The sequence below is a fragment of the Astatotilapia calliptera genome, chromosome 11 (genome assembly GCF_900246225.1).
Source record: "Astatotilapia calliptera chromosome 11, fAstCal1.2, whole genome shotgun sequence".
Classification (NCBI taxonomy): Eukaryota; Metazoa; Chordata; class Actinopteri; order Cichliformes; family Cichlidae; genus Astatotilapia; species Astatotilapia calliptera.
Window position 1 is genome coordinate 35,138,159 of NC_039312.1, and position 22,941 is coordinate 35,161,099.

Below are 22,941 nucleotides of genomic sequence, written 5' to 3' on the forward strand. Positions count from 1 at the left end.
AATACTCAGGAGCTATTTAATAACTCTCTGAGTGACTCATCAGTTTCATGCTCGCTGTTGAAACTAAAACAAACTGTGTCTGCCTCAGAACAAGTGTGGTTTGTTTGGAAGGGCTGCAAAAAACCCTCTTCTCTCTAAAAAGCACATGGCAGCATGGATTAAGTTTGCAAAGTTGCACCTGAACAAAGACTTCTGGAACAAACGAGACCAGAGTGGAGATACAACCAAACATCATAGCAGCACAAACACCTCACACCAACCACAGCACGGTGACCGCGTGAGGACGTCTGTCTGCTGAAGCGTGGACTCAACTGGGTCACCAGCAGAACGATGACCCGAGCACAGCAGCAGATCTGCAGCAGAACGGCTGGAAAAGGAAAGAATGGAGCTGCTGCAGTGGTGCAGTCACAGTGTGGGATGCTGTGGTGGGACCTTCACAGAGCTGTGCATGAATAATCCTGCAAACCTCAGTGAGCTGAAGCAACGCTGTAAAGAAGAGTGGGTCAAAACTCTCCACAGTGATGTGAGAGACCGATAAAGTCCCACAGGAAACTTCAAGTTGCTGCTGCTGCACGAGGCTCTACGAGCTCTGTCCACATTTACACTGTCTGTGTGTCGAATAACGGAGCAGTTTGACACAGGAAATCACACCACTGAGCTAATTTTAGTAGGAAAGACAAGCCATCATGAAAAACACTATTCTGGCTTACCCAGTGTTTCTTATTTAAGGAGGAAGTGGGAGTTTGTTGGCAAAGACACCGAGCCCACACTCTCCCTGCATCAGAGTGTGCTGCAGATGCTGCAGGTTCATTTCAAGCAGAAGCTTCTGATCATCAAAAGCAGATAAATGTTTCCAATAAAAAAGCAACAGCATCATGTGTGAGTGTCTCTCATGCACACAGCCATGTTTGTCTGCTGCTCGTCCCTCACTGCGCGGCTCTTTTGACTACAAACGCATTAAAGTGTGCCAGTCTGTCCATCACCACAGTTTGAGTAAAAATAATCCAGTCAACTCATGAAACTAACAAAAACACAGAGACGTGTCTGTCTGTGAAAACGTTTTCACTTTTCTTTGGTTCACTTTGGTCTAACTGCTTCACCTCGTGCAGATCTGCAGGTATGATCTTTGAATTTTAAACAAAAAATAAAGAGTTTGGCTCAAAGTCATATTTCAAATCTGCAGAAGAGACATCGGTGCATGTGTGCATGTGTGTGCGTGTGTGTGTGTGCGTGTGTGTGTGCATGTGTGTGCGTGTGTGTGTGCGTGTGCGTGTGTGCGTGTGCGTGCGTGTGTGTGTGTGCCTGTGTGTGTGGGGTTACTGAGAACAGTGAGCGTGTGTGGCCCCGAGCGTTGGTCAAACAGATCTCACAGTACAGATACAGGAAGTGACTCGCGGGTGTTAGAAGAAAACTTGAAATACATAATGAAAACCTTTATCCATCTCTTTCATCGTGGTTCCTACCAAAAGATCAAAAGGTCAATAATACCATAAGATTTTTAATTTGACATCTAAAAATGAGCAAAAACGCTTTTTTGGCCTAAAATTCAGGAGTGAAAATGTGTTTGAATCGTTTCAGGTTTGAATGAAGCAAAAATTTAAAACATCATTTTCAGTTTCAGTGACCAAAAATGAGTCAAGTATGGAGCTTTGTGTCTGTGAGGATGAGCAAAAATGGGCAAGTGTCAAGTATTTGGAGATCATTTATCTGAATTTCAGGAACATGACTAGAGATGGGTAGCGGTATCATAACCAGACCGAAAAGCAGCGCACATTTTGGTGCTTTTTTTTCCTGAGCTGTGATACACTTCTAGCCAATCATTTTACGTTTCTGAGGATAGTAGGCAGGTCCAGGTACGTACGTTCTTTTAGAGCAGAGCTACAGATTAAAAATGTCCAAGGCGAAGCGGTCAAAAGTCTGGCTGTACTTCACAGCAAAAGATGTAAACTCAGCAGCAACAAGTGCTTTAAGCTGATACTGTGATACTGTCAAAGGAGGTAACACCAAGAATCTGATGAAACACCTGGCGACGCATAGCGTTTTTTTAAAAAGCCGAGAAATGCGCCGTATTTGATAGCTTGCTGCGAGACCTCACACCGAGCACATCTACTGCGGGTGTGGTGCCTGTTATCTGACCCGGAGTTAGCAACATCCCCCAAAAACCCGAAGAGGAGAGTCCTGGCCCCTAGCCCTGCCAGTGTAGCAGAAATGATGAGGATGATGATGCAGCAGCAGCCGTTCTTCTCTGCGTGAGTAGCTTAATGTTGTTCGTGTGTAATTTACGTTGAGTAGGCTAACCACGTTATTACATTAATGCATGTAAGGTGAACTAGCAAACATCATCATAGCTACATGCAGCTGTCTTCTTGTTTGATGGCAGATACTCCCTTCACCCTGGACAAAAAGGCTAAAATGACCAAAGAAAAAGTGGAAAACAGTTAAACATGAGAGGTTTAGGACAAAGTTTGTGTTTTTTCCATTGATTAAGCTTCCAGCCAAGAGTGATACCATATATGCCCCATAGCTGCAGAAAAGGCTAACATTGTTATCTTTTTACAAAAAAAAAGAAGACTTCACTGAGGAGCTGCGAACCAGCAACAGTTAAAGCACTCTATCACTGCGAGGCTCCACAGACAGACTGTGATCTGCTCACTGCTTTAAAATAAATTCAAAAAGCAGTGCAACCTGTTCATAATCAGAATATGTTGAGGAGTACTTGTGGTGAGGGCTAGTTCTTTTAGGTTCAGCAGCTAACAAGATGGTGTATCGGTCAGGATACAGGAAGGAGGACAACAGGCTTCCACTTTGCTGGATTGTCACCGCCAGCTGTTTTATTGCCACCTAGATGCTCAGTGTTGCCAGCAGTTTCCAGTCATGAACTTAACACTCGGAGCATCACGTGAAGGATGGCAACCAGGAACACAGCTTACGAGGTAACAGAACTAACACTGAAAAAATCTCCCCTTCTCGAGTAGCATCGCGATACCCCCAACTTCTGCCTACGTCATTTCCTACGACTCCACCCCACACAATATTGCAGAACATAGACATAAAATCCCAGAGCCTTTTATACAGCCGCCCCCAAATGTGGTTACACATTTGCTCCCCGAAAAAAGGCTCCCTAATCAGTTGAGGGAGGCGACTTGCTATTCTGCTTAGTATCGCTGTCTTCCGATGGCACGGCAGGTAAAACTACCAACCGAGCAACTGGTCTGGTGTAAACACGTCCATTAACGTTCACATCAGCAGATCGGACAAGTCCATCATCACTACGATGAACCTTAATCACATGGCCTATTGGCCACAAGGCTCGAGGCAGCTGTGGATCTACAACCATAATAACTGCCTTTTCCAGAAGTTCAGGAGGAGTTGACTGCCACTTCTGCCTTGCCTGTAAGCCAGGCAAGTATTCCCTGATGAATCTTGCCCAGAACTGATCAGCAAGAATCTGTGAGTGCCTCCAACGTCGCCGACTGAGGTTCTCTGTCTCAGAGTAGACCACCTGGGGTAGTGATCCATCAGGCCGCCCCATGAGGAGACTATTGGGTGTCACAGGGTCCACATCGGCTACGTCGGTGGAAACGTAGCCTAAGGGCTTTGCGTTAAGGATCAATTCAACCTCAAGCAGAACTGTACGGAGTACCTCCTCGTGAAGAGGTTGGGAACCCACACAGGTGCGCAGAGCTGTCTTCACTGAACGGATTTCCCTCTCCCATACACCTCCGAAATGTGGGGCTGCCGGGGGGTTGAACTGGAATCTGATCTTCTGACGGGCGAGCCTCCCTTGCAATGTCTCTGACATGTTGGCAAAGGCTTCTCTGAGTTCTCGTTCTCCCCCTTTGAAATTGGTCCCACAGTCAGACCATAACTCTGCCGGTGTCCCTCTTCTGGCTATGAATCGCCTCAGGGCCATGAGGAACGCATCCGCGTCTAAGCTACTTAGGAGATCAAGATGTACCGCCCTCGTCGTCATACACTTGAAAATGATTCCCCAGCGTTTCTCATGACGTCTTCCTACCTTCACAAACATAGGCCCGAAACAGTCAACACCGGTTGAGTAAAAGGCTGGTTTGTACAGTCTAAGCCGAGCAGCTGGAAGGTCAGCCATCTTGGGAACAGAGGGTTGTGCCCTCCAACGCTGACACTCAGGACAGGTTCGCTGATGCTTGCGAATTGCCTCTCTTCCACGCAGTATCCAGTAAGACCTCCGCAGCTCCACGAAGACCCGTTCGGGGCCTGGATGATGCAGATCAACATCATATTTCTGGATGAGCAGGCGTGTGAAAGGGTGTGAAGGATCCAAGACAATCGGATGCAATATAGGTCCGTCCAGACCTTCTAGGCGTCGCAACCGACCCCCTACTCTGATGAGGCCGGCTGAGGTATCCAGTTCAGGTGCCAGGGTAAGCAAGCGGCTTCTGGATGAGACAGGTTTTCTTTCTGAAAGCAATCTGCACTCCTCGGGAAATGACTCTTGTTGAGCCTGCCGGAGGATGGCCTGTTCAGCATTCTGATAGTCCTCGGCACTGGATGGCGCAGTCAAGAGTGCCTGACCACAAAGCTCTTTAACAGTAACATCCAAGAGCTCCTGCCAAGTCTTGCACGCCATTCCATCCTGACAGGTAGGTGTGGAGGTGATAGAGGTTCCACAGAAGACTGTTTTCCGGAGCTCAAGTTCGTCATTACTGGGCTCGGAGCTCGGATTCTCTGGCCATGTGTCAGGACTGTTGAGCAGAAAGGGGGGTCCATTCGACCACCGATTAGGCACTTTGAGCTCGGCCAGAGCCTTCCCTCTCGTCAGGTCATCCGCTGGGTTACTCTCTGAGTCTATGTAGCGCCAGGTACAGTGTTCCGTCAACTCCTGTATCTCAGCTACCCTGGCTCCTACAAAAACCTTGTAGCGGCAGGACTGTGAGCTCAACCAGCTAAGAACAGTGGTCGAATCAGACCACAGGACTGTTCTTTCAATCGCTGAGGTGAGTTCCTTATTCAGGGTACTGGCCAGCTGCGCTGCCAGCAAAGCTCCGCAGAGCTCGAGGCGGGGAATAGAGAGAGCTCGTTTGGGGGCTACCCGGGAGCGAGCTAGGATGAAGGTGAGGTGAACTTGCCCATCCTGTTCTACAGTCCTCATATAGGACACCGCTCCATAAGCTTTCTCAGAAGCATCCCCAAAAATGTGCACCTCACGAATGGCCCCCTTTAAGTTAGCACTGGCAGGAACATAGGCGCGTGGGAAGGTAAGGTGAGGTAAAAACTGAAGCTCCACCTCCCAGTCAGACCAAGCTTGCAGGAGGGTGGAGGGAAGATTCGAGTCGTCCCAACCATGCTTCTTATCCCATAACTGCCTGAGAAGGAGCTTGGCCCGAGTGGTGAAGGGTAACAGATAGCCCAAAGGGTCGTACTGTGAGGCTAGGACTCTATAGATGTTTCTGAGGGTTGGCACCTCATAGGACACGGGCCTGTGCTTATAACCCAAGGAGTCGGTATTCCAGTCCCAGCTGAGCCCGAGCGTGGTCTCTAGCGGGTTGGATTTGTCCTCGGCTAGCCACAGATCCAGACTCTGTGATCTAGCTTCTGGAGGCAAATGGCTCAGGACACTTGGATCATTACAAGCCCACTGACGTAGCTCGAAGCCAGCTGATTTCAGCAACTCTCTTAGCCGATCCACCAGATCTCTCGCTTCTTCCGGTGAGCCAACACTCTGTAGGCAGTTGTCTACGTAGAAACACCTCTCGATGGAGAATCTCAGGCTGTCGTCAGGCTGTGTGTGCTCCATCACGTGATGCTGCAGGGCGAAGGTGGCGCAGCAGGGGCTTGAAGTTGTCCCAAATGGCAGGACCTGCCACTCGAAGATTTTAGGGGGTTCATCCACCTTTAAGTCCCGCCAAAGGAACTTCAACAGGGGCCGGTCTTCAGGGAGGAGCAGTACCTGATGGAACATCCCCTTGATGTCTCCACTCACAGCTATGGGGTGTTCACGAAACCTGACCAGCACCCCCAGCAGGGAAGCTCCAAGAGTAGGGCCAGGCAACAGGAACTGGTTCAGGGACTGTCCAAGGTATTTATGGGAACAGTTAAACACCAGGCGATTCTTCCCGTTATGACTGACAAGATGATGCGGTATGTACCAGTTCTCCTTGGGCGAAGTCTCATGCGTAACTTCCTTCACGGCTCCTGATTGGATCAGCTTCTGCATTTCTGCCCTGTAGGCATCAGCCCGACTGGGATCCTTTAACAGGCGCCTTTCTGTGCTTCGAAGCATGGGCATGACTGATTCCTTTGGTGCATTCAGTGGCGGCATCTGTGGGTGACGGAGTAGAGGTGTAGCATACCTGAAGACTCCATCGACCATCCTGCGAGTTGTTCTTGCCTCGAGCAGGGCCACAGCCTGCTGATCCTGTTTCGACCGAGTGACCTCTTTCTCGGATCGGTAAGGCACCACGTCCACCTGCCAGAGCCGCTCCACATGTTTGAGCAACTCGTCTGATTGGGCGGATGTATACAGGGATAGGACAGGCTGGGTCTGCCGCCCCATGAAAAGACTTGGCCCTTGAAGGGTCCAGCCAAGCCGGGTGTGGACTGCTGCTGGGCCTCCAGGGCCGAGGCGGACTGGTTCTATGGGGGTGATCAGGTGTGGCTGGTCTGAACCAATGAGAAGCAGAGGCTTGGCTTCCTTCAGGGCAGGGACCGGGATCCCATGCAGGTATTTGTACTTCCTTCTCAGCTGGTCGATAGGATAAGTATGGTGAGCTAAGTTGAGATGATCAGCTGTAAACGCTCCATCAATCTTGTAGTAGGATCCAGGGTTGGTAGCAGCAGAGACGCTGAAGGATACGGTATGTCCATGAAGCATCTGAATATCTTGGCGGACGGTTCGTAATGGCAGGTCCTCTGGGGTGCCTGCCAGACCAAGAGTCTTTGCAGCAGCAGGGAGCAGCATGGTCCTCTCTGAACCATCATCAAGTATAGCATAGGTGTCTAGAGTCCGCTCTCCATGGCTCAAAAGCACAGGTACAATCTTCAGCATGACACGATTGCCAGCCCCATGGCGATCAAGGTAGAGTGAGCCCGAAGCCGAACTGGTTAGGCAGCTTTCCTCCTTTGCAGCCATGCCAGCGTTGTTTCCTTCTGTCCTGGCATTTACCTCGTGAAGAGCCAGCAGATGTTTACCCTGGCAGCGGCTGCAGGGTTTCTTTAGTGTGCACTGAGCAGCTAAATGAGTTCGGGCACAGCGCCAGCATCGTTTGTTGACCTGTATCCAGTCCTTTATTTCCTCTTTGGAGAGCTTGGCTACATCATCACATTGGCTGAAATAGTGTTCTGTGCTCTCACAGTAGGCACAGTAGGCTTTGTTCTTAACCTTCCCTCTAGCTCGACTCTCCTTCACTGGTGAAAAAGTGTGTTCTGATGGCCCCTTTAGGTTATGTAGGACTGTCACGGTTTGTCGGCCTGGACGGGCCTCAGCCTTTACACTGGTCCTTTCTCTACTGCTTCTTACACCTGCTTGGCCGTCAAATCCTTGACACCAGGACTCCTGACGAAGCCATGCAGATAGGTCGTACAGAGTGTAGGTGCTCCCGGGCTGTTTAAACTGGTGTCGACGAAAATCAGCTCTCTGTTCGGCAGGAAGCTTACTTATTAGTCGGGCAACGTGGGACCCACAGTTCAACTCCGCTTCTCCTTCCAGTCCTAATGTTTGTAACAGCCCAACTAGTGACTGCACCTGAAGGGAGAACCTTTGGAAGGCTACTGTGTCACCTCGCCTTATTTCAGGACCATCCAGGACACTTGCTATCTTTCTCAAGGCGAGCTGATGAGGTTGTCCAAATTTGTCGTGGAGGGCTGCCATGGTGTCAGTATAAGGCTTGGGTGAGTTCAGGTAAGCATCGGCAATAAGTCGAGCTTCATCTAGTTTGAGGTGGTCCACAAGTATCTGATACTTGAAGAGCTCCGTAGCATTAGGAGGGAGTAGGTTCTCTAAAGCCATGCGGAGCCTAGCAAACTCAGAGGGATCAGAATGAATGAACCTTGGAATGGTTGGTTTGGGCCCCCTGTACACTAGCTCAGCCGAAAGAGGAGCAGATGGGTTGCTGCCGTGCCCACTGGTTACTCCAGTGACAAGAGAGGGGGAACTGGCTGGAACAGGCTTGGTTGGGAGCAAACCTGTCTTACTTGGTGCCCAGCAGGGGGGTGGCACAGAGTGTTGTGGAGGGGCATGAAACGTGTTTCCATCCTTAACCACAGGGTCCTGATATAGGGTGCAGCGATGACTAGGCAGCGAAGGCTCACCAGCGAAATATGGTGTGCGGGGTAGAGGGTGGTACTGTACACCATCATCGGAGTATTGTTCGTCAACCTTCATTTGGGAGAATCCCGTGTGCAACTCTTCCATCGGTTCAGGCCATGGCGGTGGGTCAGGCCACACCTCCTCATCCTCCTCCTGTGGCATTGTCTCAGGGGTGGTGTATACCTCTCCTGAACCGCGCTTGGGGGGATGATTGGTGCTATGCTGTGAGGCAGTCAGCTGAGCCATATCCTTCCTCAGCAGGTGAGCCACTTCAATCAGCTCTCTGAGGTCACTCTTTTCTTCCTTCAGTTCTCTGAGGCCCTCCTGTAAAACTTGCTGTGATTGGAGTAGCTGTTCTCTTTCGGCCTGCAAGGCTCTGAATTCTGTATGAAATGTGTGTATTGAAGACCCTAGCAAATTAGAAGTTGCAAATTCAGGTGAGAGGCTCCTATTAAGGTCCACATCTTGTTCACTTCTTCCCAGTGGAGGGGGTGTATTGTAATAGGCCCCATCCCTGTCGCTGTAGAGGGGTGGCGTATGACTATACTGAGGCTGAACTCTGTCGCTTCTTGTGTGAGGCTGTGGGGTATCCCACTGCAGCATTTCCCTAAAGAGGTGGCCTGTATAGTTAACATCAAAGTCCTCAAACCGGCTTGGTCGACGTGTATGGCGTTTAGGCCTTGCATCAGGACATGTCGCTCCATCTGGCTCCATTTTGATAGCTGCTCTCCGGCTCGAAGGACCAATGTTGAGGAGTACTTGTGGTGAGGGCTAGTTCTTTTAGGTTCAGCAGCTAACAAGATGGTGTATCGGTCAGGATACAGGAAGGAGGACAACAGGCTTCCACTTTGCTGGATTGTCACCGCCAGCTGTTTTATTGCCACCTAGATGCTCAGTGTTGCCAGCAGTTTCCAGTCATGAACTTAACACTCGGAGCATCACGTGAAGGATGGCAACCAGGAACACAGCTTACGAGGTAACAGAACTAACACTGAAAAAATCTCCCCTTCTCGAGTAGCATCGCGATACCCCCAACTTCTGCCTACGTCATTTCCTACGACTCCACCCCACACAATATTGCAGAACATAGACATAAAATCCCAGAGCCTTTTATACAGAATATCATCAAGAAGCCTTCAGCTGAGTCCAACATCATGCACTCAAAGGTTCATGATGAAACGCGTGCTGTTAATCATCAGAGCTTTCTGTGTGTCTGCAGCTGGTATGGTCGAGCTCACTGCTTCTCTTTTTGACACGTGACTTTTTTACTTCAGTTTGAGATTTCTAACATTGTGTCTGATGAAACCGTACAGCTAGAAAAACATGGAGTCTGGCCTCACACACATTACACATATGCTGTACTGTTTGATTTCAGTCGTTTTTTCTACATTTCTTGGCTGTTTCATAAAATATTTTTAATAACATTTAAATTTCTTTGTATTATTGTGAGTTTAAGGACAGAATATTATGAACTTCATGCTCTTAACATTTAATCAAATCAGAATCAGGTTACGTTCATTGTCGAGTGTCTTCATTCGCCTTACAGACAGGTCTGAACACAGCAAACATGAGAACCACATTTTTTGAGGTTTATTGTGTTTGTTGTTTCTTTGACATCACCTGAAAGGCTTTTCTTTGATGAGATACACTGATGAAGCTTCCCCTTATTCAGATGGAGGTTCTTGGTCAGCCTGAGAGCGAGAATGACGGTAACCCTGAGTAAGAAGCACGAGACTTATCAACACTAAAACAAGCAGAAATTATTTAGTTAAATTATTATTTAGAAACAACAAAAACAGGACAGTTAAAAGTTTTAACTCCAGTAAATCGATGTTTCAGCACATCATTTTTTCTCTCCTTATGTTTTTGGATTTGGTCGTCTCTGCGTCAACACGACGTCTCTGTGGTGCATTTCAGAGGAGCTAACAGTGAAACTCAAACCTGTGAGTTCCTCCTCACCCAGGCTGCACGACATGTTTCAGTTACAATGAACTTATTGAAAAATCAAAGGAAGTGAAACACTGACCACAGAGACATTAAACCCACCACCTCAGTGTGTCAGCCAGTGTCTTCATCAGCACTGCTGACCACACGTTTAAAGAAGTCATTCAGTCGGCTCATTAAAACGTAAGGATGGCAGTTTGGGACAAAAACAGTCTGTGAGGGCTCCTGTTCCTGCTGGCAGGTAAGACTGACTGTGATGATGATGATCATTTGATTTGCTTCTCAAACTTTGGTTTGGAATAATTTTGGCCAAAAAGCTTCTGTTTTCCCATCAAACTGTTATTAATGAACAGATTTGATTGAGTTAAATGAGTTTTTTAATCTCTTGAATGTTTCAGATGGATCAAAAATTCTCTCTCAAGAAAATCTGAACAGTAAAGAAGTTTGAATGGTTGTGTCTGATGTTGATCTGATGACATTACCTTTGCATTCTGCATCAAAAAGTCAGAACTTTTCAAAGATCTTGTTGTTTGAACTGAAACTTTGTTTTAGTGCTTCACACCGCAGTCTGTATTTACTGACGATCCCTGGCTGCCCCAGTCTGCATGGCAAATATCCTTCGGCAAGATACTAACCCTAAGTTGCCTCTGATGCAGCCATCGGTGTATGAAAGCACTGACAAGCATAGAAAGCAGTGTTTGTGTGAATGGGTGAATGTGGCATGTTGTATAAAGCGCTATAGAAGAGTCAGTCCCTTTACCGTCCATCACTAAACTGAGTCACTGCGTTCTAATCGCTGTTTGCTCGTCTTTAGGTGCTGTGGGTCAAACTGTGATCTATCCTCTCTGGTCTACTTGTGCTGTCAGAGGATCCACTGCCACGCTCCCCTGCACCTTCACACTGACTTTCAATGAGAGTGAAGTTTCACGAGAGGCCATCAGAGTCCGCTGGTATCAGAGCCGGTGGTATCAACTCTGTCAGCTCACCAAACCATTTGGGTACGACAGTGATTCAAAAAACAACACACAACATAATTTTGCTAAATGCCCAAAGTAGCCAAGGGCATCTGGTGAGCTTTTTGCAGCATCAGCTACTACCAGATTTAAAGTGTGGGCACCACATGGGACCAAAAAAGCTCTTGAGTTTAGCTGAAGCAACCTTGCCTGAACACCTTTATTTTTTCCCTTCATGTTGGCCCCATTGTCATAGGACTGTCCTCTGCAGTCTTCAAAAGGAATGTTAAGCTCCTCTATCCGTTTTAGGATGAGAGTTGATTCCTCTGCAACAATGACAGAGAGCTGTTCCTTATGACTCAGATCAGGTGTGCAATCTAAAATGATGGAGAAATACTTTGATATCTTCCACAATGCATTTTATTATTCTTGAACTGATGGTGTCAATCAGTTCATTTTGGATTGTTTTTCCCAGATAACGTATGTGACTGCCAGCTCCACTTTCTACTCTACTGACATGCTGCTTCATCACTGGATCAAATTTGGCCATAAGCTCCACTTCTTTCAGAAAATTGCCATTGTCTGGTTTATTTAATGTGTCTGTGGACCCCCTGAAAGCCATGTTTCTTTCAGCTAAGGACTGAATTATTGCCACCAAACGATGTAGAACTTCACGCCACCTTTTTCTCTCAGCCTCAGCAAGTGCCATCTCTTGTTTATCTATTGTGAGTCCTTTCGCAAAACGGACCTCCAAGTCCTTCCATGTTGCCATGTGAGCATTATGCTCCTGGCTATCCTCATGGACCTTGAGCAAGTGGCTTGCATTTTTCCAGTCCTTCAGACCTTCCCTACTCAGTTTGTAATCTCTCTTGGAAAACATTTTGCAGCAGAAGCAGTGCAAGCTATCCTCTTTTTTCGAATACATAAGCCAGGTTCTTCTCACCTTTTCCCCATTGATTAAGAGTCTGTTAAAATAATCATGCCGACACCTTCGCCCGTCTTTCTGTTTCGGGAATGTGAAGTCACTATCAATTACAAATGGACCTCTGTGAACTAACTCTGTTCGTACCTTTTCAGTTAAAGCAGAAGGCCAGTCAGCAGGGTCTATTGGTGCAGCAGGAAGACCGCTTGATGCTGCTGCATCATGGCTGGGTTGTGCTGCTGGTGCTGCTGATGCTGCATCACTGGTGGGTTGTGCTGCTGAAGTGGAGGCAGCAGCGGTAGATGTGGTAGATGGCCCAGGGGTGGGATTTAGAAACTTCAACAGTGCATCTGAAGAGAGGAGTATGTGACACCACTGAGTATTAAAGTCTAATAATAAAAACATATGATTCCAGGAATAAAATGAAATGATATAATATAAATGAAAAACCAAAGAGATATATGTATGATGTTAACTCTTATGCAAATTAGATTAGATTCAATTTATTGTCATCATTACAGTGAAATGCTGAATAGCAGAATGCAAAGTAACAGTATAATATCATATGAGAATGTTATGTTATGATTATCTTTGACCGAATCACAGCAGTGCTCATATTAAAAAACAGCATTCCCTCTCATGTGATATTGCTTAATTAACATTAATGATGTGCGCTTTAACAACTAGGCTTACAACTATAATATATACAGGGGTGGAAAAGTGACTATTACCTGCAGGGTAAACGTTAGCTAACCAGAAGGCAATAACAATGTAAACAAAAAACACCTGCTTAAAAGATGAATACAAATGAGGAATGGTGGGAAAGGTGGGAGTACTGTAATTACCTAACGTTACATTATTATTTTCCATAACAATTTAGCCCCCTCCACAATATTAACTGACGTTAAAACAGTTAACTAGCTATTTATTGATTAGCAATTAGCGAATCATGTAACATTAGCTTAATGCTAAAAATTTAGGTTACTATCACATTCAAATAATTTCATGTAGGCTAACGTTACCTACCTCTGTCTTTTTCTCGTTTCTCCTCCTCTTCTTCTCTCTTTTTTCTTCCCTGGCCACCTGACAGTTTTGGCCGTTTTGACATCTTGTGTCCAAAAGGAACCATGATACGGGAAGGGAGGGGGCGCATTGTACGGGGAGGGGGGGCGTAATGTTGTAACAAATAATGTTTCTATTAACTAAGCTTTACTTTGCATTTTAATTAACGTGGGATTATTTTTTGTATTTAGAAATAATAGTACCAACTTTTTTTTTTTCAACATTTATGGCACTGGCGTGGCGCCCCCTGATGGACGGCGCCCTTAGCATTTGCCTATACGGCCTATGCCACGGGCCGGCCCTGCATTGAGGAGCCCTGTACAACACGTCTTCACATGGCTACCAGACACGCCCCCCGTCATTTTGTTATTATTCAATTCAGAACTGCCCAGACGAGACACAGTGACGTTTCACCAGAATCCCTTTGATCTCTGGTCTTCTTTATGACATCAGCACACGAAAACCTATAAATAGGGGAGAGGTTCTCACTCTTGGCAGTCTTTCAAAGAGAGTGGAAGAATTCACTAGGCAGGAAACTACTGGAAACTTGCGTTTCTGACACAGTTGACGGTATTTTTAAAAAATCTTTTAGTTGGTACAGAGATTTAGCATCAACTTCAATTTGAAATATGAGTCTGTCAAATCCTGTTGCATGCAACATGAGAGCCGAGAACGAAAAACTTAAACAGCAAATCAAAGAGCTGAAAAATGAGAATAAAACTCTCAAACAACAAAACTCTACCATACGTGACCTTAAAGTCGAGAACGCCGACCTTAAGGAGCAAAAAAGAGAGCTCATAAATGAGAACAAGATTCTCCAAAAAAACATTGAAGTTCTCTTCAAACGAAGTGGGTTCTCTAAAAACAAGAGGAAAAGAGACCTGCAACTAGAGAATGAAACAATTCACATCAGAATTCAAGAGCTGGAATATTTGAATACAGTTCTACAGGATTCACAGAGCTCCAATAGCAAAGAAATTCAGCAACACAAAGAGGTGATGCAGGAAATGCAGGATGAAATCAGAGAGCTGCAAAGCAAAAAGGCAGGCTATGTTATAAAAGTGAAAGGCATGGAAAAGGACAACCAGTCTTTAAGAGAGGAAAATGATGTGATGATAAAACGCATGTGTGAGCTGAAAAGGGACTTTGAAAAGGAAAAAGATGACATGCAACAGGAAATACAGGCTGTTAAAACTGAGCTCCATCAGGCAAACACAGCCTTTAAAGAGTTACAAGAGAGGGAAGAAAGAAAAAGGATCATGAATGAGGAAAACAAAACAACGGACAGTGAACAGCTCAGACAGACCCTGGAACTCCAATGCTTTGCACATGAAATTGACATATTGAGGCGGCATAACGAACTTCTTGAACAGGACCTCCAGGAGCTTTCCAAAAGGAGTGGTGATTCTCAAAAAGAACTGAAACCACACGATGAGGGTGCGAAAGGAGAATCACGGATCTCCAAAGCCACTGAGAAAGACTCCCAACATGATGTTAACGTGACCAACAGAGAAAAGGAGTTGTTGTGCCATGAATTTGAGGAAATGAAAAGAGAGCTTGAAGAGGTCAAGAAAAATCTGTATGATTCACAGGAAGAACATAACAATCTGATAAACAACTACGATGTCCAAGTTGACATACTCAAACAACAAAATAAGGCCTTAGAAAATACGGTTAGTGACCTTACCAAAAAGATGTGGAATGGACGGGAAGCGATGAGACAAATGGAAAAGAACTTTCAAGAACAAAGGAAGCTACTCGAAAATCTCCGAGGAGAATTCGAGGAAATTTAGCACAACTACGACTTTGGCCCTCCCTATTAAAGCTGGTTAACGCAGGTTCAATAGGGCTATAACTTAGACAATGGAAGTTCATTTGATTTAATTGGCCCAAAATGAGTGACTGCACCCAGACACTCAGTAGCAAAAAAATTACAGAGATTCAAGAGAGAAAACTGTTTCTGCATAGACTCCTATAGTACTGCAAGTCGTGTCATCGCTTGGTGTCCTGCATAGAGTGCAGGTTTAAGGTATCTACGTATCTTTCAGAATTAGAAGCTATGCTGCGTCAGGGGTTATAACAGCTGTGCCCCCCCCCCCAACCGGTCGAGGCAGATGGCCGCCCCTCACTGAGCCTGGTTCTGCCGAAAGTTTCTTCCTGTTAAAAGGGAGTTTTTCTTTCCCACCGTCACCAAGTCTAAGGAGCTTGGAGAAAAGCGCCTGGACTTCTTTAACTTAAAGAAGTCCAGGCGCTTTTCTTTCCAAGCTCCTTAGACTACTATGGCCTTGATGACTGATAACCTTCACAGACACTGTCATCAAGGGTTTGCTCACAGGGGATCATCTGATTGTTGGGGGGTTTTCTCTCTTATATTGTATGGTCTTTACCTTACAATATAAACAGCCGAGAAGCGGCTATTTTTGCGATCCGGTGCTTTAGAAATACATCTTAGCTGAACTGAACTCCATAACATCTGGACCGAAATGCCTACACACAACGGTAGGCATTTCAATCAAGAGCTCTGTCCAAAACGTTCAGTGACAAGCATCAGCACCAGGATTGTTTTTTAGCTCACCAACAGTTTTTTATTGTAACTGCAACTTTGTAAGACTGGGTTGGGAGATGTTCTTGTGGTGAGCTTTTATTCACATAATTGGTTTCTTTAATAGTGAAATAAAATAAATTTGTATAACTGGAAACAGCGTTCTCATGTGTGATTATCACATTGTATTCTTTAAACCATGTAACAGAATATATAATATATATAATTTACTCATAGTCATATTAATGTCTAATGTGATTGAGTTTCCTCATCTCTACTTATGTGCTGATGTGTTCACTGAGGCCATTGTATGGTCCATTTTGGCTGCATTTCCATGTTTTAAACATGAAATTTGCTTATTTAAAGGGTGTCTCATGTATCTCTTATGCAGAAATATGTGTTGCCTAGCTGGACAAATGTAGCACAGGTCTACTATTATTGGCCTAATGTATTTTAACAATCATTTCAGCATCCAGATAATCTCTTTCATACTCCCTTAGATGAATTTAGCCTGGTTGTCATGAAATAGGCATTTGAAACAATAACTACCAGTATCTTCGAATGTGTGTGATTGCACTAATCCTACACATTCTTTGCAAGACAACTGGGTGCTTTTATGTAAAGAATGATCTGAGAACACTGAGGCTAATGAAGTAACAAGAGAAACATAGTAAGTAGTCTTTCAGTTTGCATGATCAATTTTGATTATTGTTCATTTTCATTTACCATGTCAACATGTTTTAGAGCAACGTTTTCTGATTTTGAGCTCTTTTAGGTGTAAGTCATCGTCAGTGATCACCCTAAGCCCAAAGCAACACCAAACATGGGCAACCAAAATGCATCATTTTGTTAGCATGTAATTGTTCTCCCAATTCTTAGAAATCAGGAAACAACAAAAATAACAATTTTAACTTACAGACATGAAACACTCCCCCACCCTGGAAAAAAGTCCATTTTGCCTTTTACAAAAATATAAGGTTAGTGTAATGTTAGATTTTGCATTACTACCTATGACTGAGACCTCAAAGGTAATTCCTCGACTGCTTCAGTAACAGCCTGGTTGATTTTAACAAGTTAAGTAAATTTGCGGTCAATTTAGACTCAATTCAAAATCTCCTACTTGGGACGAACACTAAATGTAAATAGCTGACTTTCTAAATAAACCTATCCATCTTTGCAAGGTCAATTTTTGCTTTCATTAAATTCCAAATGTTTAGCCATAATTAGCTTAGCTGTCCTACTCTTGTTACTGCTCTTTCCTACTGCTGTTACAATCAAATGAACATCTCTGCAAAGATAAATTAGCTGAGACCTTAGGTTGATGGTAGTTACTAGCAAACACAGAAACGTACATACACTATATAGTACAGTTCTATGATACATCACCAAATAGAACAATTTGTGGCAATGCAGACAAGCAGAGAAACAGTTTAATTCGTTGAATTTGTTCACTTGATCGGAGGTGTGTTTCCTGCAGATATACAACATCGGATCTCAATGATTTTAAATGAGTAAAAGCCCTTGTGCGTTTAACCGGATTATTTATACCTTTAACATTCCAGCTTATAAAACGAAGAGCAGATGACTTTGCGAGCTTGCCATTCAGGTACCAAAATGCAGGTGCAGAAAAAATATGTCCCAACCTCTGGACCCCCCCCCCCCCCCCCCCCCCCCCCAAAAGAAAGAGGGGGAGAGGGAAAAAAAAGGGGGAAAAATAAATAAATAAAACGAACCTCAAAACCCCATGCTGATCTACTATTATCCCTGAGATCGCAACCCTCCAGGCTAGGATAGCACAGTGACTAAACGTACTGTTAACCGGTGATAGATGGACAAGCAGACTAACAAATCTAAGGAACAGTAGAAGTGGTTCTCTACAAGAACCGCTCAGTGTTTGTTTTGACTCTCCCTCTCAGGTCAATCTTTCAGAACAAACTTCAGTTATTACTTCCTTCGTTGTTCTCTTGCACCCATTCCTACTTCCTAATGTTGTAGAGTTTTAACCCTCAAAGTGTCTTGAGCTGACTGTTGCTGTGATCTGATGCTATAAAAATAAAGTGGAAAATAAAATGGACTTTTCACTGATAAATCATGGCCGAACACACTTGTAAAATATACTTTCAAACATTTCAACAATATTTTTTATTGAAAATTAAACTGTTCTTCTTGTTTCTGCTCAGGAAATCTTGTTAGCAGGTCAGCAGCAGAGAGCTGAAGATGTCTGGCAGCTCAGGTGAGTCACAGTATTGCGCAGGTATAAAACACTCAGTGCAGTGCTTCTTCTTTTACATTTGTTTGCTAACTTATTTAACTAAAACTCTGATTTATAAACTCCTTTGTTGGAAATCCAGAGCTGCAGTGTTTCTCCCTGCAGGCTGGAGCTGTGTCTCCCCCTTCTGGCAGTGAGAGTAATTACACAAACACTGTTGGTGCTGAGGATGAGAAAAAGCCTCAGCAACGGTCACAGATGGCTTTCTCTGTCAGACCGTCATGCTTCCTCTGAACACCGAGTCTCTTTTTATCTGAATCATCACAAAGTTTTCTCTGTTTGCATCACTTGTCATGATTTGGAGTTTGAGCCTGTTTATCAGCACCGACCTGTCTGCTGCTGTCTTCTTCTTCTGTTGCAGCCTCCAGACGTCACTGAGGACCAACGAAGAAGAATGAGGCCAACGCCACTATCACCTGTAATATACCTGCTGCTGTCTCTTTTTATCGTAATCATCACAAACTGTTTTTCTTCACATTTGCTCTGTTCTCCTTGTTCTTTCAAAATAAATGAACACTCCTGCCACCATCAAAATAATAAAACTTAATTTAAAGGTTCTCCCCACAACCTTGTGTGTTCTGTAACTCCTCAGTAAGTCCGGTGAAAATGAGCCCTGTCTGCTCCTTTCTGATTCAAAACTCTCACTGTGCCTCTTTAGTAAATCCCAACTGTAGCTTTTTAACACTAAAAGTTGACTTTGCTCCTGCTGCAAAGCGTTAGGAAATCTGGCCATATTCCAACTCGCATGAAGAAGTGAAATTTTCCATCCATCTGCAGTCTAAGCAGCAGGGAGAGCAGGGTGATCAGCCAAGCAAAGAGCCAGATCTCTCCAGCGTGTCCTGGCTCTGCCCTGGAGCCTCCTCCCTGTAGGACATCCCTAGAAGACGTCAGTTAAGCGACCAGGATGCCAGTGATAGAGACAAATGACAGAGCTCCTCCTGTCTCTAAGACAAAGACCAGCGACGCTCCAACCACAGCTCATTTCATCTCACCCCGTGGAGATTTGCTCCGTCACTGTCACAACTACTACAATGACCTCACCTGCAGTGATGGGTGAGTCCTTCTCCTCTTCCCCGGATTCGATTCGATGTTCTCTGTGGAAGGCGTGGCAGTGGGAGTGGCCACTACCTCCTCTCAAATCAAGTTACAGTTTGCTAGAATCATTTCAGGGCCAGCTAAAAGTCTTGCTTCATGTCCTGTCCAAACTCCTACTGAATTTTCCTCTCAGCCGCTGCCTGGGCCACACTGGTCCATGTTGAGGCTGCAGCTCATGCTTCCACCATGTGGAAGAGGCCTCTGCAAGACCCTCCCGGGACATATATGTTTAGAAACGCCAGGTCTGTCGGGTACCAAGCACCTGATTCAAGTCACCACCAAGTGCTGATCAGCTGAGCTTCTCTCTCTTCACCCGTGTGTCCAAGAAACTGCAGATCTGATGGTATGATGACAAAATCAACCACTGACCTGTAACTGAGAGTCCCGTTCAACACCATCACTCACTGAATCACACACGCTCTCTTTCTAAGGAGTGCTGGAACATCACATTTTCTCTCTGCACTCATGTTAAAGTCAACTTTAACACTTAACACCTGTTAATGTCGGTGTAAACCTGCCTCCACTGGTTTACACCGACCTCAGCAGGCATTTCCTGCTTCTAATCTCTGCTCTAAATCAGATTCCATAACAAAGTGGTTGAGTCGCAGTGTTGTGATTAAGTCTGCACTGTGTACTGTTTCAGCTGTCGTCACATGCAAAGTGCCCACTCAGAGAGAAGGTTATAACCTACGTGTGGCTGACGCTTCCTGTTGGTGACCCATATTTGTCAGTAAACAGCTAACCACAGGAAGCTGCAGGCTGAATATTGCTCCATTACTTTATTACCTGCTGTCACAGAGCAGATATATTGACTGGACCCTTGATTAGCGATGCCCTGCTAGTATTGGCTTGGACCCTTTTTGCATTCAGAGCTCTCTTAGTCCTGAGATTCAGTAAGATGCTGGAAACGTTCCTCAGAGACGTTAGTCCATAAGGACAGATGGTGTCATGAAATCAATATCCTTAGTATCCTTATTTTCCTATTATATTGTTTTATGTACTGAAGGCTTGTAGAGCAAGGCCACTTTTGACTTTTGCTCAGGTATCAGACACCTGATCAGGTGACTGATCAGACACCAAAGTCTGGGAGCATTTCCCCACAAAAACGCTCTGCCAGTGTTTCAGGCTCACCCAAGGATTCCTCTGACATGTCAGAGATGAGGTCTGTATCAGCGTCATCTTCTGATGCTGAGAAAATTTCCAGTGACCTCGCCGTTCTCCTCATGATGAGAGTCATCAGAAAATCCAAACCTGAAACTCAGCACTTTTTTGCCAGTGCAGCATGTACTACAAAAGAACCTGACGCGATCCTCAAGCGTCTGAGAGATCTGATGCAGCCTGAACTCAGCAGCACAGAGTCCGTCACAAGTCTGATGAAGGACAAGAAAAAGTTCATCAAGAAAATGACCAAATGCCTCATCAAGGAGTTTGGCTCCCCAGACACTGTGTTAAAGGCTGCGATGGCAAAGGATGCGTCTTTTGATGAGGTTCTGACAAAGCATCTAAAAATGCGCCTCGGAGTCATCCCCGGTCCTCCCAAAAAGTCCAAAATTTCCAGGTTTTTTTCAGCGTTGGGAAAAACTCTGCGAAAACCCTTCAGGTGGTTCACTAAAGCCAGAGATGATTGAAATGACCATCCTGGCTTTTCCCCGCCGCCCTGCTTCTTTTAACATCTTGAAGCAGAATTTTAGCACCAAATCCAAATTCTAACAACTGTAGTTCACGCCATCTCGTCTCCTTTTTGATTTCCATCCCCCCCAACCGGTCGCAGCGGATGGCCGTCCCTTCTGAGCCCGGTTCCGTTGGAAGTTTCTTCCTGTTAAAAGGGAGTTTTTCTTCCCCACAGTCGCCTCGTGCTTGCTCAGAGGGGGATCGTTTGATTGTTGGGGTTCTCTGTAGTACTGTAGGGTTTTGACCTTACAGTACAAACAGGGAGGAGACTTTGTGATTTGGTGCTTGATTATGCAAAATATCTAATTTGGCATAAAATAAAAATTTAAAATAATTAAAAATACATTCCAACTTTGTTTGTGTTCTTCTTCTGTTGTCAAATATGTAGAAAGTGTTGCACGTGTGATTTTAGTCATTTAGCATCAACATGTAGCCAACATGTGTCTGTTTGTGATCCTGCTGCATCTGTTTTTGTCTGATTTGTATTGATAATAATAATAATAATAATAATGATAATAATAATAATAATAATAATAATGATAATAATAATAATAATAATAATACTTTTTATTTATAGGCGCCTTTCAGACCCTCAAGGTCACCTCACAGTAACACGTAAACAATACCATGAAAAACATAAGAAAAATGTATATATAGCAAACATGGTAGATAAAATTTAGACATAAACAGTCATAAAAGTAAATATAAAAACTGAGCAGGTAAAAACGGCCTAAGACAGATCAGGTGTATGCAATTCTAAACAGATGGGTTTTGAGTAGTGATTTAAAAGTATTGAGACAGTGTGTGGAAGTATGCCCTAAGAGTGGGGCTTTCCCACACTGCGTTGGCGTTATTCGTTTTCAAGCTGATATCATTTGTACAGTTAGTTTTATGTCTACTGTTTTTCTGCACACAGTATACAGCAGTTCCTGCAAAATAAAATGGATGGAAGGAAATCCATTACAAGCTGTAAATCCGCCTGAATGAAGCTGTAGTTGGTGCATTTGGCCTCTGGGAGGCAGTGTTGCATTCAGCTTCTACTTTGGACCAAACGCTGATGCAGATTTGAGCTCAGGTTAAACTGACTGAGAATGCAAAAATACAGGTGGAGCCGACAGCAGACCCTTTAAGTGCTCGTCTGCTTCAGCTACACCCACCATGCACAAGCAGCTCACATGAACTGGGTGAAGGAGGCTGGACAATCGCATGAAGTGGGTTTTCAGAGGATCTCTGGACTGAGCTGAAGCAGTTTGGACCCTCTGAGTAAAAACACATAAAAGCTGGTTGACACGTTCTGAGTCTCGGCTCGTGTTCAGTCATCTTTTCTCTTTAATTCGCCTGTTAAAGCAGGAGAAATAGTTTTTCTGGTTTGGGATCAGGCAGACTTCTGCATCGGGGTCAGGAAACACAGGACAGACATGAGAGGCTTCTTTATTATTACAAAGATGGTTTCAGACTGCAGTTTGGTTGTTGTTACATTCAATAAAGTGTAAAAGTGTTCATGTTTGACATGAGATGGTCAAACTTGTGTAGACGCAGGGAGTTTCCAATAAGAAAGAAGCTCTAAAATAACAAGACAGGAAGAGTGTTAACACACACACGGCAATACAAAAAGAGAAGTAAGTGGATTATTCTGGACTGAGGTCAGATTGTCTTTGAGGAAGTTTAAAGTTAAAGAAAATGTGGAGATCATCAAACATCGTTTCCAAGCTAATGTCCATGACCCACATCAACTCATGGACTGAACATACACACACACACACACAACCACTAGCACTTTATACAGCCTCTGTAGAAATTAGCCACATATCTCACTGATCTAAACTGCGCTACTGTAAACGCCGTGTAGACAATCATACTGTACAATACAATAATTATAATTCTATAAACGGTTTATAGAAGATCAACCATCTTCTATAAACCACATGCAAGTTATAACCAGCTGTTTATAACTTGCATAGTTCATATTGATATCCTGTTCATAGCCTGTATACTCACTACAGCCTGCACATACTTAGAGCTTATTCATGACATACCTTCATACCATGCACATTGTAACAGACCCATTTCTGTAATACATCTATATTGTGGCTAAAGCACTTTCTGGATGGATGCAAACTGCGTTTCATTGCCTTGTACTTGTGACGTGTGCAATGACAATAAAGTTGAATTCTATTCTATTCTCGTGGTGCAATG

At 44.7% G+C, this 22,941-nt stretch overlaps 1 protein-coding gene and 1 long non-coding RNA gene across 5 annotated transcripts in view; one reads left to right on the plus strand and one right to left on the minus strand.

Moving 5' to 3' along the window:
• tg (thyroglobulin) overlaps positions 1–13,321 on the minus strand; it is a 33,665-nt gene extending 20,344 nt beyond the window's left edge. Inside the window, exons 1-3 of one of the 4 annotated variants that reach the window (XM_026184395.1) lie at positions 13,133–13,321; positions 12,254–12,456; positions 9,908–10,002 (exon numbers count right to left, since the gene is read on the minus strand). The gene's annotated coding sequence lies outside the window, so the exon portion shown is untranslated. The other 3 variants (XM_026184394.1, XM_026184396.1, XM_026184397.1) reach the window with 3 other exon arrangements.
• On the plus strand, positions 11,052–18,470 carry LOC113031887 (uncharacterized). Its single transcript, XR_003273818.1, has 3 exons — positions 11,052–11,229; positions 17,891–17,943; positions 18,341–18,470. It is a non-coding gene; the product is annotated as an uncharacterized LOC113031887 (long non-coding RNA).
• The last annotated feature ends 4,471 nt before the right edge of the window (positions 18,471–22,941 follow it).